The sequence below is a fragment of the Pholcus phalangioides genome, unplaced genomic scaffold (assembly GCF_987345545.1).
Source record: "Pholcus phalangioides strain wild (caught in Gottingen) unplaced genomic scaffold, Ppha-v1.0 ptg000014l_1, whole genome shotgun sequence".
Taxonomy (NCBI): domain Eukaryota; kingdom Metazoa; phylum Arthropoda; class Arachnida; order Araneae; family Pholcidae; genus Pholcus; species Pholcus phalangioides.
In genome coordinates this window covers 4,538,947-4,554,393 of record NW_028301607.1, presented here as the reverse complement: position 1 = coordinate 4,554,393, position 15,447 = coordinate 4,538,947, and positions in this window count along the sequence as shown.

Genomic DNA, 15,447 nt, shown 5'->3' with positions numbered 1-15,447 from the left:
CGATACTCGATATAACGATAAACCCTTCTACCACGATATTTTTTAAAATCTTGTTTGCGTACAGTCTAGTGATAAACACCTATCGATACAACGATATCCTGTACTACGATAAATTCCTCTATAACGATACTTTTTAAGATTTGGAAAGCACCCCAACCAAAGATATTTGTTTATATTTTTCTCAAAATCGTCTTTTGAATTAATTTCGTCTATTTAATTTTAACTTCAAACAATTTTCTTCGTTCTTCCAAGGGAATGTCGAATAACATCGATGTTTTGCATCGCATGGTCACCGAAAATGTCGATGAAGCTGTTGGGATTGCCAGACCTAAAAGTGATATACGGTAAACTTCTTCACCGGGGCAACGCATCTGAAGAATTAATTTCATGAATGAACTAATTAATTACAAATTAGTTTGTAATTAGTTTACTAACTAATTAGTTTCTCGTGAAGGATAAATACTTCAAAGCGCGTTTCCTCATGGTACCTCTCGATGTAACGATAATTCCTTTAGAAATACATTTTTTCTTGGCCCGCAGAACGTCGTTATACTGAGAGATTCCATAGTATAATTTCATGCTGTTGTTTCTTTTGAATTGGCGTGTTGTTAGTACCGCCAGAAAATACATTTTTAAGTACTTATTCGCAGCAAAATAATCAAATTTTTGTTAGTTTTTGAACAGAATTCAAACAAAGTAGTTTCCCCACACAATATATTCTCACGTAATATACAGAAAACAACTTCACTGCAACCTCATTAACATTTTCTTAGGGTTCATAGTGTGAATTACATAGTACAAATTACCGCCGCTGTGGTGGTCGAGTGAGACCCGGGTTCGAGAGCCACCGTCACCACAGTGGTGGCCGGCTGAAGTTGGTTTTCTGTGGTTCCCAACTTCAAGGCGCAAATTCGACCTAATCTCCTCGTTAAAAAGTCTCGCCACAGAGAGCCACAGTCCTACAAAGAGTACAAATATTCAGTCATTACACTTCACTCACTTCACTCCTGAGATATAGATGGCAACACTGAAAAATCACACACAACACTAGACACGGACTCAGACTGTTAGGTACACATACTTATACTTCCGGCACAATCACTGGGCAGTAAATTGCCCATGGCGATAGACCTGAGTTGTGCTCGGCTTGAAAAGAGAAAAAGTACAAATTACCGATGCTGTTAAACACCCTCCGAATAACAGACTCGTGAGGAATTTAAAAATATATTGAAAGTGATTTTGAGTGAAATATGTGGCGGTACGCCAATTTTCTGTCACAGCTGCAGGGAACGTTGTGCTTGTAGTGACGTACAGATTCAGCGCCAACCTACGTCACAACCGATCCACGGTTGTATTGCACGGATCTTGTCATTTGCATAACCTCGAATTGTGAAATGCGCGTTGTGTATAAAAGGACTGAGCTATGTTATATACGTCACTTTGCATGCTATAATTGATAATTTCAATGTAAATTTATATTGTTTGCTCGCAGCCCTTAGTGCTGTGCAGCATATCTTAAATTCTAAAGTAATAATGTTTAACAGTTAATTGCAACAGTAAACCAGTCATCCGTCCTTCCATGGGTGCCTTAATCCTGTCTGACGTCGTCTATAAGGATCCTACCTGGCCCCATAGGCAACGAGAAAAACATAAATAATGCCGTTAATGAGGTTTCGAAATATTATCGCAGAATATCGTTTTATCGAGGTCTCATTGTATATCAAATGAAAGAACAGCTTTCAACATAGTCAATTGAAAAAGGTATTAACGTATAACGGTATTAATCTTAGTTTTTTGTGGCTGGGGAGCGGTATGAGTCAAGCATCTCATCCCATGTCTAAGGAAAACAACACAACCGATGTCAAATCACTTGCTTGGAAATGCAAAACCCGTCAGAAAGAAATAAGCACCTTCTATTATCACTGTGAAACCTCGATATAGCGATACTCTGCGGACCAAAAAAAAAATATCGTTGTTGATGGATTATCGTTATATCGAGAGGTAGCATTACCACATCAGGCATCAACGAATTTATGCTGTTGTTGGTGTCTTTTCTGAATTGGCGTTGTTAGTAATAAAAATGCATTTTTAAGTATTTATTCCCAGCAAAAAAAATTCTAATTAATTAGTTTTTGTACAAAATCCAATTAGTTGTGTCACCGTGTAAAGTAGTTTACCGCACAGTACTTCCATGTACTACACAGAAAACCTCTTCACTGCAATTTCGTTGAAGTTGTCTTTGGTCTGTCGCCATGGGCAAATTTACTACAGAGTGTGTTTCTGCCGTAAGAGTGACTGCGTGTACGTAACATTGTGAGTTCATATCTAGTGTTGTCTCATTTTTCAGTGCTGCCATCTAACTTTCAGAAGTGAAGTGAGTGAATTGTGATGATTAAATATTCGTATCGTTTGTGGGTCTGTTGCTACCTCACCAAACACCAACCTCTGGCCATGTCGCTATATTGCAATTTACTGCCATTAGCGAGATGGGTTGGAAGTGCTGTCTATCGGTGGTCGCCTCGAGTTCGTTTGGGAAAATATCTTATCTATATCCTCCCTTGGGTTCGAACCCTGGACCCTGACAACAACCTTCACGATGGTAGACGAGCATCTTACCACCATGCCACTTGGGCCCGTTGCTGTCTGTGGCGAGATTTTTTTGAACGGGGATATCGGCTCGCATTCACGCCTTCAAAGTGGGAACCACAGAAAGCGTACTTCTGCCGACCACTCCAAACAAGATCTGAAAAAATAGTAAGATTGTAGAGGGATTTATCGTTATATCGATCATCGTTGTAGCGACGTTTTCCTGCATTACAATGTTTTTGAAACTGTCCGTTATAAGCGAAGTTCGTTATAACAGGGCCCGTTATAATTCTGTCTGTCTGTCTGTTAAATAAGATATTTCTACATCTATCGGAATTTAAACGACGACTTGGTAATACAGGTTGTCCAGAGGTATGCATGCAAACGTTTTCAACAACGTACAGATGGCTGATGCGAAGATATGCTATATACGGAGAGAACGCGGGTTCGATTTTCTCTCTTTTCTAAATATATATTTTCATCAATAGAAAGGAGAGTGACATCATCCTCGGATAAAATGCCACCTTGTGACAGCGTCAGCTTTGGTCTGAATTAGGTCCGACCGTCTATGCGCACGAGCTCCAAGGAAAGATTGAGGTATTCGTGACTTTGTATTCTAAGGGTCTAGGGCAGTGTTTCTCACCCGCCGGGCCCTGAAATCATTCATACCGGGTCGCGAGTGATTAGCCGTTTCATTTTTCCTCATTCATTTTCCGTTGGTCGTGTGTTTGACCGGGCCTTCGACTCACAAAAAATTAATGAAATCGGGCCTCGGGCTTGAAATGGTTGAGAACCACTGGTCTGTAGGGCACTCGACCGGCAAGTGAGAGGACGTGAATATAGAAATGTCCTCTCTCCACTTGTTAATAACTCGATTTTTAACTTTTTTTTAACTTGATTAATTTGATTCTTCGATTTACATAATTTTTTTTTATTTCCTTGCCCTATATGTAATCTTTGACATACCAATAAATTTTGGTTTTACCAGAGATGCCCTGGTCCCCCCCCCCGCCGGGGGGGGGGGGGACCGAAGTGCTTACGTTGCTTCTTGCAAAGGAGCCTGGGTGTCTCGCGGTTTCTCCAGTTCCACTTGTTAATACAAGATTCATCGAAAGACTGATTATTTGTGAAGATGATTATTACAAGGAAGAAAATTCATCTCTGCCCCGCCACCACTGTGGGGTTTGTACCCGGCACCTCGAGATGAGAGTCCGTCACTATGACCATTCGACCACCACAGTGGCTAACCTAGAGTGTACAAACATGTGAAAAACCTAGAGAGTGAGGTACTAGGTCAGTGAGCTATCAATAGAGTGGCCAACATTGCGATGGACTAGATCAGTGAGTGACCAAAAGAGTTACGTAGGAAGTGAAGTTCAGGTGTGCAAGTGATTAAAAGAGTGACCAAGAGAAGGTAAAAGAGTAACTTAGAGACAGAGGTGTATCTACGGGGGGAGGGGGGGGGGAACTAAGCTGGCTGGCTATAGCAGCTCAGGACAGTAAATTGGGAACGGTAACAAACTCAAGGAATGAATAGTCAAGTAAAGCAGTATTTGAAACAACTCATATTGAAATTTCGCCTATGACGTACATACGGTTACGTAATGCAGTAACGGGACCGTTAGTAAATACAGAAGGATTTATCAATTCTATATAAAGTTGCTAGTATCCAACAGCTGTATTTACACAAGAGGTTTCTTTACCCCTTTTCCCACCACCAAAGAAAAGCTTTGAGTGGATACAAAGAAAACAAAAAGAAAAGGGACCTCGTTTCAGAAAGAGCCACAAACTGGGCCAGTAATAATAACTGCAAGTTGTGATGATATCGCAAACAAGTAAAGAAACAAAACGTCCAAAATAATTCAGTGCAACACGAACAGCTGTCAAGGTCTAGTCCAACATTAAACACACGCAGAAAGGAGATCAGAAAAGAAAAAAGGCAAGATACACATACGAAGGTGAGTAGGTTGGCACAGAAGGAGAACCGAAGAGTCCACGTTACGTAATACTACACAAGACCCATCCTTCCTCCTTCATCCCTTGAACCTCCTTCCCATGATGGCGGCTGCAGTGGTGATGGTGGGCACATAATATGCTGGTGCTTCTCTTTCTTTCCTTTCGAGTTAAATCGCTTTTTATAGGTTTATTGTATCTTTCTCTCGTGGTGTAGTTTCTTCTACTTTTCCTCAAGGCGATGGTGACTCTCGGTGATTAAGTGGAGGGAAGGTCGAAACCAAACAGAAAGAAGAAGAAGAAAACGTCATGGGCGTGCATTTTTCACAGACCTTGAACTCTACGTAGTGCACGCTCTAGTGCTGGTGGCACCATCATCATGGATAAAAAGAAAAAGTGTCCAATTGAGTAGTGTTTGTATGTGTGTGTAGTAAGAAGAGCTTCTTGATTGGTTGGATACAGTTTCTTTTTCTTCTGCATTTTTATATATATTCATGTTGTGCGTGTGTGTGTGTGTGTAAAAGGACATTTTCTTTTTCTGTAACGTAAAACGTACTATGGAAAAAATGAAATTCTGTTTAGGACACTGAGCTTGCGTTTCTTTATTATTTATTTATATGTGTATGTGAGAAAAACAACGTGATGTATCATATCACAAGGGTGTGTACGTTCACCCGAGTGTTTACGCGTTTTTTGTTTTCCCGATATATGTATTATCAATATTGGATTGAAATAAAACCGCTTCGAAATCAGATGTTAATTAATCTTTTGTTTTCGAAACTGCAAAAAATAAATGTGTCGATGAACTAAAAAATGATTGGTTCATTACAGACCTTCGACGTCCATTTTTTTTTTTTAGGTTTTATACTGTTTAACTAGGGTGACCATACGTCCCGTATTTTCTGTTTTTTGACCGTCCCGACTTTTTGGCAAAAGTGTCCCGGTTTTTACCGTATTTCACACGAAGCCTACTTGAATTTTTATTCTTTATTGAAGTCAAAGATTGACATTATTTTTCAACTCATAAATTATATTACGATGATTACAACTATATATGGGAATATTAATCTCCCACATTTGCCTTGAACGTTTGTTTTTCGTGGAATACATTTTAATCCACTGCAATTTGCAGCGATGCATCATTTCCAGCCATTGTGATTTTTTCGTAATTTCAACAATATTTGGTAACTTTGTTTGGTTTTGGCGTTGTTTTTGGCAATAATTGGCAATGTCCCGTATTTCTAATCCCAATGTCCCGTATTTCTCTCAAGGGAATATGGTCAGCCTATGTTTAACGTTTGCAGACACGTTATGTTTTTGAGAAAAATATGTTTTTCTTTGGAAGTTCATTAATCATGATCAAATGTTACACGCGATAACGGGAGAAAACAAATTCATCGAAAGATCATCCGGGGATATCCATACTGATGAACACGAAGTATTCAGTGAATACTTACCATACAATTCCAAGGACGAAACAAAATAAAATATGAAGGGGAAAGAAACAAATGCTCGAAAAATTAATTCTGCATCTATACAATAAACTAAGATTCAATCAACTGTACAATGGTATTAGTACTAAGGGGTCGTTCAAGTATTACGTCAGCAAATTTTTAGCCATTTTTGGACCCCTTCCCCCCCTTGTCGGCAAAACTCTGACAACCCCTCCCCCCTTGTCAGCAAAATTTCGTCAGCTCTGCCCCCCACTTCCTAACGCATATCGGTGGGATCAGAGATGTACCCATGGGGGGGGGGGGGAGGACTCGTGGTGCCCTTCTCTCAGCCGATTAAAATTTAATTTTTTAATGCAAAAAATATTTAAAATAATTAAAATTTCGAAATAAAATACCCATATATATGTTATTATAATCAATTTCTGTTAATTTTAAATGCTATTTGAAGGCTAAGAAATTTTTTTTTTAAGAAATTCATTGAGACCAACCCTCTAAGCCATATATGGTAAACCCCTGGCCTACGGACCAAATGTGGCCCAGGGGGTTATCTGATGCGGCATGTCCCCTCAAACCTAATTTTGTAAAAATGAACTAAGTGGCACATTTACCGATTGCATAAGTGATCCGTGGCAAAATTCCAGAGCATTAAAGTGGCCCGTGGCACATTCACAGATCACTTAAGTGGCCCGCGACACAGTTCCAGAACACTTAAGCGATCCGTGACACATTTGATCCCTGGAGTGAGATGTGGCACGGTTTTAAGTGGCACCCATTGCGTGTTCTACCTGACTCAAGTTGCCCGTGGCGCATTTCCAGATTTACTTGAGTGATCCGCGGTATAATTACGGATGACTTGAGTGATGCGTGGCACAGTTCCAGAGCACTTGGATCCGCGAAACACTTAGAGATCACTAAAAGGGCTTTGTAGGGGACTTATCAATGGGGAGAATGTTAGTTCAGGTGCCCACAAACTAGCGAAAGGTTTTTCCTCGCGCGCACCAACTAAGATGTCATTAAAAATATTTCGTATTTTTATGAAGGGCGGTTGACGACGTAAGCATCGCCCAAATCCCCTCCCCTTGTCATCAAAAGTCAGCAAATCGGAACGCCCCCCCCCCCCCCACAGATACGATCTTACTCATCATTAAATATGACGAAGAATACGGAATGCTGGGATTTATGATACGACAAGTAGTTAGTGACGGACAATTGGAAGCAAACACAGCAGGAAAAGCGTACGCAATTATAAAATTTAATTTAGGGCTGATGGAGCCCTGTTTTTTGGGGGTTTTTTTTCCTTAAATGATTGCCAGATATTGCGAAAAAGTAATTTTTTAATCTTCCCTTTAGCATTGGCATAGCACATGGGGGAACAAAAAATAACAATCATGCGATAGTTTGTTATAAAATTTTGGAATTAGTTAGCCCACTGGAACTTCGGTTAACGAGCTTAATCCGTTCCGCCAACGTGCTCGTTATCCGAGCTGCTCGTTATTCGAATCAAACTTCATCATAGAATATAATGGAAACTTGGATAAAATCCGTTCCACAATTATTCATTCACATGAAAATGGCTAATAAAAGCGTCGTCCATTCGATAATGCAACTCAATAATAATATAATAAGTAATACAATAAAATAAATATAATAATGCCATAAAATAAACATACAATACGATAATGTTTGCAAATTAACTTATACTCTAAACGACCAGAGAGAGTAAGATTATCGTTTAGGGCGCCTTACTAGGGGACTTAGGAAGAAGTTAGGGACTCACTTCTTCTGTATTCTTTTCATGTGACTTTAAAAAGGAACCCTATCTATAACACTTGCTTTTGCCTCTCTTTTTTTGTGGTTATATATCGCACTATCGTTAGACAGATATATTGCTCACAATGCTACAGCCTTGTTTGAGATGGCTCTCTTCTACAGAGTTTTGCACAGAATTCCACGTTCAGCACATCTTTTAATCTCATTTGAAGTGAGGGACTCCTAACCTCCTAAGACTTTTGTGCCTCCCTCCCTCCCCCCCAAAAGGTCGATCCTGCGTACTTCCCTGATCGGGATTGCCCTTCGAGAATATACATAGTGAGTCCGACCACCACTGTTTGATACTCTGTAGTGAACTTTGCTTATGAATGCACAAGAATCATTTTTCACGAGATAAAAAACTGAACGCAGTGAACAAACTATATTTTTAGTTAGTGTTTTTTGAGCATTAATTATTACTGGAGTGGTATAGACTGCCGTTTGCTAATTGGTGGGGAAATTCTTCATCGTGGTTTCTCTGAATTACACAGATGTTAATCACAGTTATGTGATTATCCCTAATTATATATTATCCCTAACGATGGTTTCTTAAAAACAACCATCTGAGTAATTTCGGGTAATTACTTCCCATAGGGCAGTATTCACCGACATGGTTTAAACTGTAGTCACAATTTTTGCATAAGAGAACAACATAGATTGGTTAGAAACCTGAATTTAACCAATCCGTGTTGATCTCTTATCAAAAAATGGTGACTATAATTTAAACCATGTCGGTGAATACCGCCCTTATATAGCTATCGGTACAATTTCATGGAATCATTGCGGATGCGTCTAGTCTTGACTATAACCCCTTTGAGCCCGAGATCGAGCGATCGTGCGGGTGAAATACTTAACATTCATGTTTTCAAAAAATTGCCCGGTCTTAGACCGAGATTACACTATAAAAGTTTTATAAAAGTACTTCTTTATAGTGTAATCGCGGCCTTAAAGGGATAACGCAAGGTGTGCCAGCACAACGCGTAGTAAAGCTTTCAGGGAATAGTGAATATTTCATATTTTCGTAAAGGATGGGTGATGAGTCTGATGACGTAATCATCATTTAAATCCCCCCTCCCCCTTGTTAGCAAATTGCAATCCCCTTTTTCGATGCTGACGTGATACTTGAATAGTGTGCTTTATCTTGATTAGTTAATTAATAGAGAGTTAAGGCACCATTTATTAACTATTTAATTGCCTAAGCGGGGGTGGGGGCGGTTATGTATTTTTCCTGATCAGCATTATTACTGCCACATTGGAAATCACTAAATCTTCTAGAAATTGCCACCTATTTTCAAGAAGAATTTTTTCCCCCCGATTCGAGTTGATAAATACTTATAAGTAGGAGAAATAAGGAGGAGGAAACTAGCGTTTTTTTCTGTTACTTAGGCTGCATACGCAATATTACTTTACTACCTCGAAGGGAAAGGAAAACATCGTCTCCACACCCCCTTTCTGTTATCAGACATTGAACAAAAGCTGACTCCACCCGCTGGCAGTTGATTGACATTACGGGGGGGGGGGAGGAAGAAGGAAATACGAAAACCGTATCTGGGCTCGTGAATCCCGAAATGAGAGCTTTTTAAGAATCCGAGATATCTCAGGATTACCGCTGTAAGGGTTAAAAGAGTTCTAGACCTTGTCATTTTGGCAATACGAATTTTATTTTGGTCGAGGAAATAAGTTCGGAAGACTTGAGGCTACTACTAGTACTACTAAAGCGACATGCACCTCGTGCACATTCCTCTGAGAAATTTCTAACGAATCGGTACATGCCGGAATGTGTGTGTGTGTGTGTCCCCAACGTATTTGTGTTGTCAGAGTTGTGTTTGTTTCGTGATATACTGGTACTGCCATCTGCCTTCCATATTTTGATGGGGGAAAAATGGTAAACGTTTGAATGTTCATCTTATGTAAGTATCGTGTTGAAGATCTGGCCGCTCAGAGACGCGTTTCCAAAACCATTAGTTACTGTAGAAGGTTGTTCACATTGAGAATAGCTTCTCTTGTACTGACAATCTTCGTGCTGGAAGATTATCGGCAGTCCGGTTGTTGGAGTGGTGCCATCTACCGCAAGAAGAAACCAGCAAGTTTTGTCAGGTCTCCGGACTCATGTGCGTGATTATATACGTTAGTAGACGATGCCATCCCCCCATCTGACAAGTTGACAAAAGTTAATTCCTTGAGAGAATGATCCTTTGAGAAATGGCTCCCGTGTTTAAGGTAATGGGGGTGCGAACCCTATAACCTCGTTCGTGACATATCATCCTAAAGGTGACTTCTTGGGGTGCGAACATAGTGCAAGCAGGTTTTCTGATTCCGACAGTCGGTGTGACCTACGCTGGGCAGCGCAATAGTGGATATGCTCACTGAAAGCAAATTTGCAGCCACACACACACACATCGAAACATTTTTACCCTCTGATCGGCACCGACTGTAGGACCACCGAGGGTCTATATAAGGAAATCATGATCATCAATAGCTCTACTCGTTGTTTTCGCAAATTCTACATTCCCCTCCGCCCCTGGTGGTGGAGATACGAACTATATTTCAGTTGGCGGATCGGCTTGCGATTGAAAAAAAACCAAAAACTGTTACCTTTGACTGACTGCCATCAAATTGCTATTTGCGCAAAGTCACGGCATTGAAATTAGTATAACTATACCACCATCTAAATTTCCCGTATACGCAATACGTAACAATGGAACGTAATGGCCTCCAATGGTCATATTCATTGATAGCGTGATAATGGTCTACGAAATGCACGAAAGATACACGCCGCTAAATGATTGCAAAAGCGAGAAAATTTTCTTTACAAAGTTCCATTTTGGTTATGAGAGAATAATATTTCAATAACCAAAAAAACTATTAGGATTCAAGGGGAAAATTTTGTACAATCGTAATTTATACGAAACTGTTCGGGAAAAGAGTTCAGAGATAATAGTTATAATCAAGTATAACCTAAGACCCAGACTGACTTGACTTGACAATAATAGTTTTCCCAGCATTGGCTAATCCCCGGTTCGCAGCCTGTAGCAGAGGCGCATTTACGAGCAGGGGAGGGGGCGCGCGCGCGCTACCTATAGTCCAAGGGCATAAAATTTGGAGACGCGGCAAAATGTGACAAAAGAGTGGTGAAGAAAATTAGATTAGAATGCGGGAAATTTTTAAATCCGCCTAGAGAGCGAGAGACAGGTCAGTGAGCGACAAAAACAGTGACCTATATAGGGTGTTCGTGACCAAGGGTGACGTAGAGAGTATGCAAGCATGTCAGTAGTGAACGAAAGAGCGAGGTGGCAGGTCTAGATTGGTGATTCAAAGATTGATCTGACGAATGAGGGAGGCCAAGTCAGTGAGTGAACAAAAAAAAGGTCAGAGAGCAGCCAAAAGAGCGACCAAAAAAGTCAATGAGCAGCCAAAAGAGTGACTCATAGAGTCCGCAAACATTTCAGCAGCCAAAAGAGTATCCTGGAGATAGCGACCAAAAGAATGACCTGGAGAGTGTGTGAACACTGAAGTGACCAAAAGGATGATCTATTATAGAGATAGAGTGCCAGCATGTGAGTGACTAAGAATGACCTAGAGAATGGGAAGCATGTCAGTGACTTGAAAAGGAAGGTGCAAGTGATTGAAAAAGAGTTATATAGAGAATGTGTGTATGGGACCTACACACGTCTAGATCGGTGATTGAAAGATTGATCTAACGAGTGAGGGGCCAAGTCAGTGAGTGGCCAAAAAAGGTCAGTGAGCAGCCAAAAGAGTGACCAAGAGTCCGCAAACATTTGAAAAACCAAAAGAGTATCCTGGAGAGAGCGACCGAAAGAGTGGCATATTACACATCACTCGAGTGATATGTAAATGTGTCGCATAAATACCCGCTTGGTTTCCCCCCACTCCTGCAAGTGTACTTGTGTTAAAGTAACTCATTTAGTCATGTTTGCACACTGTTTTGCTCACTCACGTACTTGCACACGCTCTAGGTCACTCACTGACCTGATTCCTCGCACTGCAGATCACTCGTTTGGTCATTCACATTATTTCTCAAGAGTCACCCTTTTGCCCACTCGAGTGCTTGCAAACTTTCAAGATCATATATGCTCAATCCGTGTCCCTCGGAGTTTTCTGATGTGGTCTGCGGTCTCAAATCTAATTTTGTAAAAATGAACTGAGCGACACATGACCATATCACTTCAGTGACCCTCGGGGCCATCACTCAAGTCTCTCATTGCATATTCCCAGATTTCATGTGACCGGTGGTGCAGTTGACCATCACTTAAGTGACCTGCGGCACAGTTGACCTTCACTTAAGTGACCCGCTGCAAATTCCCAGATCACTTAGTGTCCCGCTGCCCATTCCAAGATCACTTAGTGACCCGTGGTACATTTGCAGACCATTCAAGTGGCCTGCTGACCAGACGACTTGAGCAGCATGCGACACATTTACAGATTACTTAAGTGACCCACAGTACATTTAAAGATTGTTCAAGCAGCCCGTGACACCGTTCTAAATCACCTGAGCGGCTGATTAAAATCATTTTACAAATCACATAAGTGACACTCGGCACATTTGCACATCACTTAAGTGACCTGGGGCACAGAACAGATCAGTTAAGCGGCCAGGGGCACAGTTCCAAATCATCTAAGCAGCCCGCAACACGTTTCTAAACCAGTGAAGTGGTCCGCACTCTCCAAAATGTTGAGCACCCTTGCTCTAGGTTGCTATTTTAGTCACTCACTGACCTAGTCCCTTGCTGTCTGGGCAGAGGTGGATTTATCGAGGGTTATAAATCCCCTTCTCCCATTTTACCCGCAAATTTGCTGCCCTGGGCAAACCTACGCCTCCGTAAAAACGCCACCGGATGACCAAAATTACGCGAAAACACGTCCCGGCAGAGCACCGTCTTAAGAGTACCACGGGCCCCCCAGTGATTTTTCCCGAGTCCCTACCTAACAAAATTCTCAAAAATTTCAACTGGTTCTCATTTTTGTGAGCCCCCCTCCCCCTCTCTTGAGGCCCCCGGGGAGGCCGTGACCGGATTGGCCCATTCGTTAAGACGGCATTGTGTCCCGGGAAATACGGGACGTACGGTCACGCTTGCAGAAAGCAGCAAAGCTGACCCGCCTCCGCGAGCTGGTAGTGACTACCGCCATATAATTTCTCAATGCCATTTACAATACAATGAAGCAATAAATATAGTCTGGACATTGAAGGATATACAGGAAAGTAAATGGAGTATTGTGTGTCCATTTCGAATAGAGCCAGCGTTTGTAAAGGATATAAAGGACGCCATTGTTCATACGGGACACCTTTCCTTCCTTCTAGTGTACTACCATTCATCTGCCCGGTCATATCGTGACTTCTAATTCATGACGGAGATATGACATTACAATGAGAAACATTTTTGGAGTGATGAATAATGAAAGATTTCATTATTGTTGTTGTTGTCATTGTCTAGCTCGTGGTTAAGGGATAGATACGATATACAATTGAAGCCAATTAAAACGTCGTTGTAATTAGACGTTTTGCAACTCGTGAAGCTGTTTGGGGAGTGATTGATGGTCATTCAAATCACACAATGACTATTTTGTGTTGTCGTGTTTTACAGCAAACATGCTCAACGCCACGGCCCCCGCGGGTCCACAATGTGGGGCTCCCGGAGGCTAACTTAATTTTTCTAAAGCTGAACCAAGCGGCACGTTTCGAGATCAATTAAGTGACCCGCATCTCACTCCTTCTCAAATCACTCAACTGACCTGCAGCACTTTTTACAGATTCCCCATTTCGTGATCCTCCCTCCACATCACTTAACTGCTCCGCGTCGCTTGAATGACCAGCGGCACATTTCCGCTTCGATTAAGTGGTTTGCGGCACACTACCAGATCACTTAACTTGGTGTGCCGTGGGTCACCCGAAGTGATCTGAGGATACGTCACAGGCTACTTAATTAACGTAGAACTCTGCAGCTAATCATTTAAGTGATCTGGAATTATGCAGCCAGCTATATATAGGACTGATCCAAGAAATGAGCTGCGAATCACTTAAGTGATTTGGCAATGTGATGCGAGCCGCTTGAGTGATTTAAGGATGCTTCACGAACCCCTCAATCGAAGTGGAACTGCACCGCCTGTCACTTAAGTGATCTAGAAATGTGCCGCTCGGTTCAATTTATGAAATTATGTTTGAGGTCGCGCGCGCGGGCCACATCACAGGACTCGGAAGGCGGATATAAGACCGTATACGTCCCGCCTTACTTCTTTTGCGGATTTCAAGGTGTTCCCAACGGATGGATGCATCTAGCGTTCATTTATAAATCAAACTTTTATACAACGACGGCCACATAATCACATCAAAATTTGATAAATTATTTAAATAACAAGTAATGATCGATGTGATCTTGCATCGTAAGTTCACGTTGATAATATTATCTCGAAACAACGACCCGATCGGGAGGCTGTAACGGCACTCGCTTAGCGGTCCCGGATCTCTCTCCGGTAAATAGTCCGGGGGGTCTTATAATGCGGATCGATCGTGGTAAGGCTTGTGACGGTTTTTTTTTCCTCTTATTGTGGAGACGATGTAAGTTCCTTTCCAGGAATCGGATAATGCGACCAAGTCCAGTATAATTTTCCCCGGACTTCGTAAAATCCTTCCGTGTTCCGCAACCACGGGTCTGCAATAGGCGCATTTTCAAAGTGAAGAGTTGCTGTCTGTGGGCATTGGAACATGCAGTGTCATAAAGAGCCCACGGCCCCACGCACGCAGATATCATTGTCTGATTTCTTTTCTTTCTTTTTCTTCGAGGTGGAGACGATTACTCGTGGATTGGCCCATGGTCAGTTATTACTGGAGCCCGAAAGTTTTAGGCACTAAAAATGGTCGAAATAGGCAGGCAAAAAGCACTAGAGATGCCTAAAATAGGCACTAAGAAAAGGAATTTATAATTTTTGGAAGGAAGAAAAACCACAGTTGCCGCTGTGGTGTTCGAGTGGTTATAGTGACGGACTCGCGATGCGAGGATCCGGATCCGAACCCCACAGTGGTGGTCGGCTGAAGTTTGTTTTCTGTGGTTCCCAACTTCAAGGCGCAAATGCGAGCCGATCTTCCCGTTAAAAAGTTTCGCCACAGAGAGCAACACTCCTACAACGATAAATCATTCAATCATAACACTCCACTCATAGTTAGAAAAACTGGTGGCAGATGGCAGCACTACACATAACAAGCATTACAGAGAAACTCAAAACTTCACGTCAGGTTTCCCTACATGTACACGCACATTCCCGCATGTACCGATTCGTTGGGGGTTCCGCGGGGGGGGGGGTGTGTGGGCGGGGTGCATGTGTGGTGTAGCAGTAGTAGGTAGGGCCTCCAAAAAAATGGCTCGGGGATCCATGATGTTCTTAAGTCAGCCACCTCGTTGGGCAATTTGCCTGTTGTGGCGTTGTATTTGTATTAAGTGTCCAAAAACTAGCTGAAAAATTCGCGTCAGTTCTTTTAATTATAGTTTATAATAATTGCATTATTATCCAAGTTAAATTCATTTCAAGCTCAAAATATAATGTTAGCAGAGACCCTCAGGATTAGGCCAATTCCAGGGTCACCATTAGCGGACGCGGAGCCGGTAGAGGATCTGTGGGGCTCCCTCGAGTT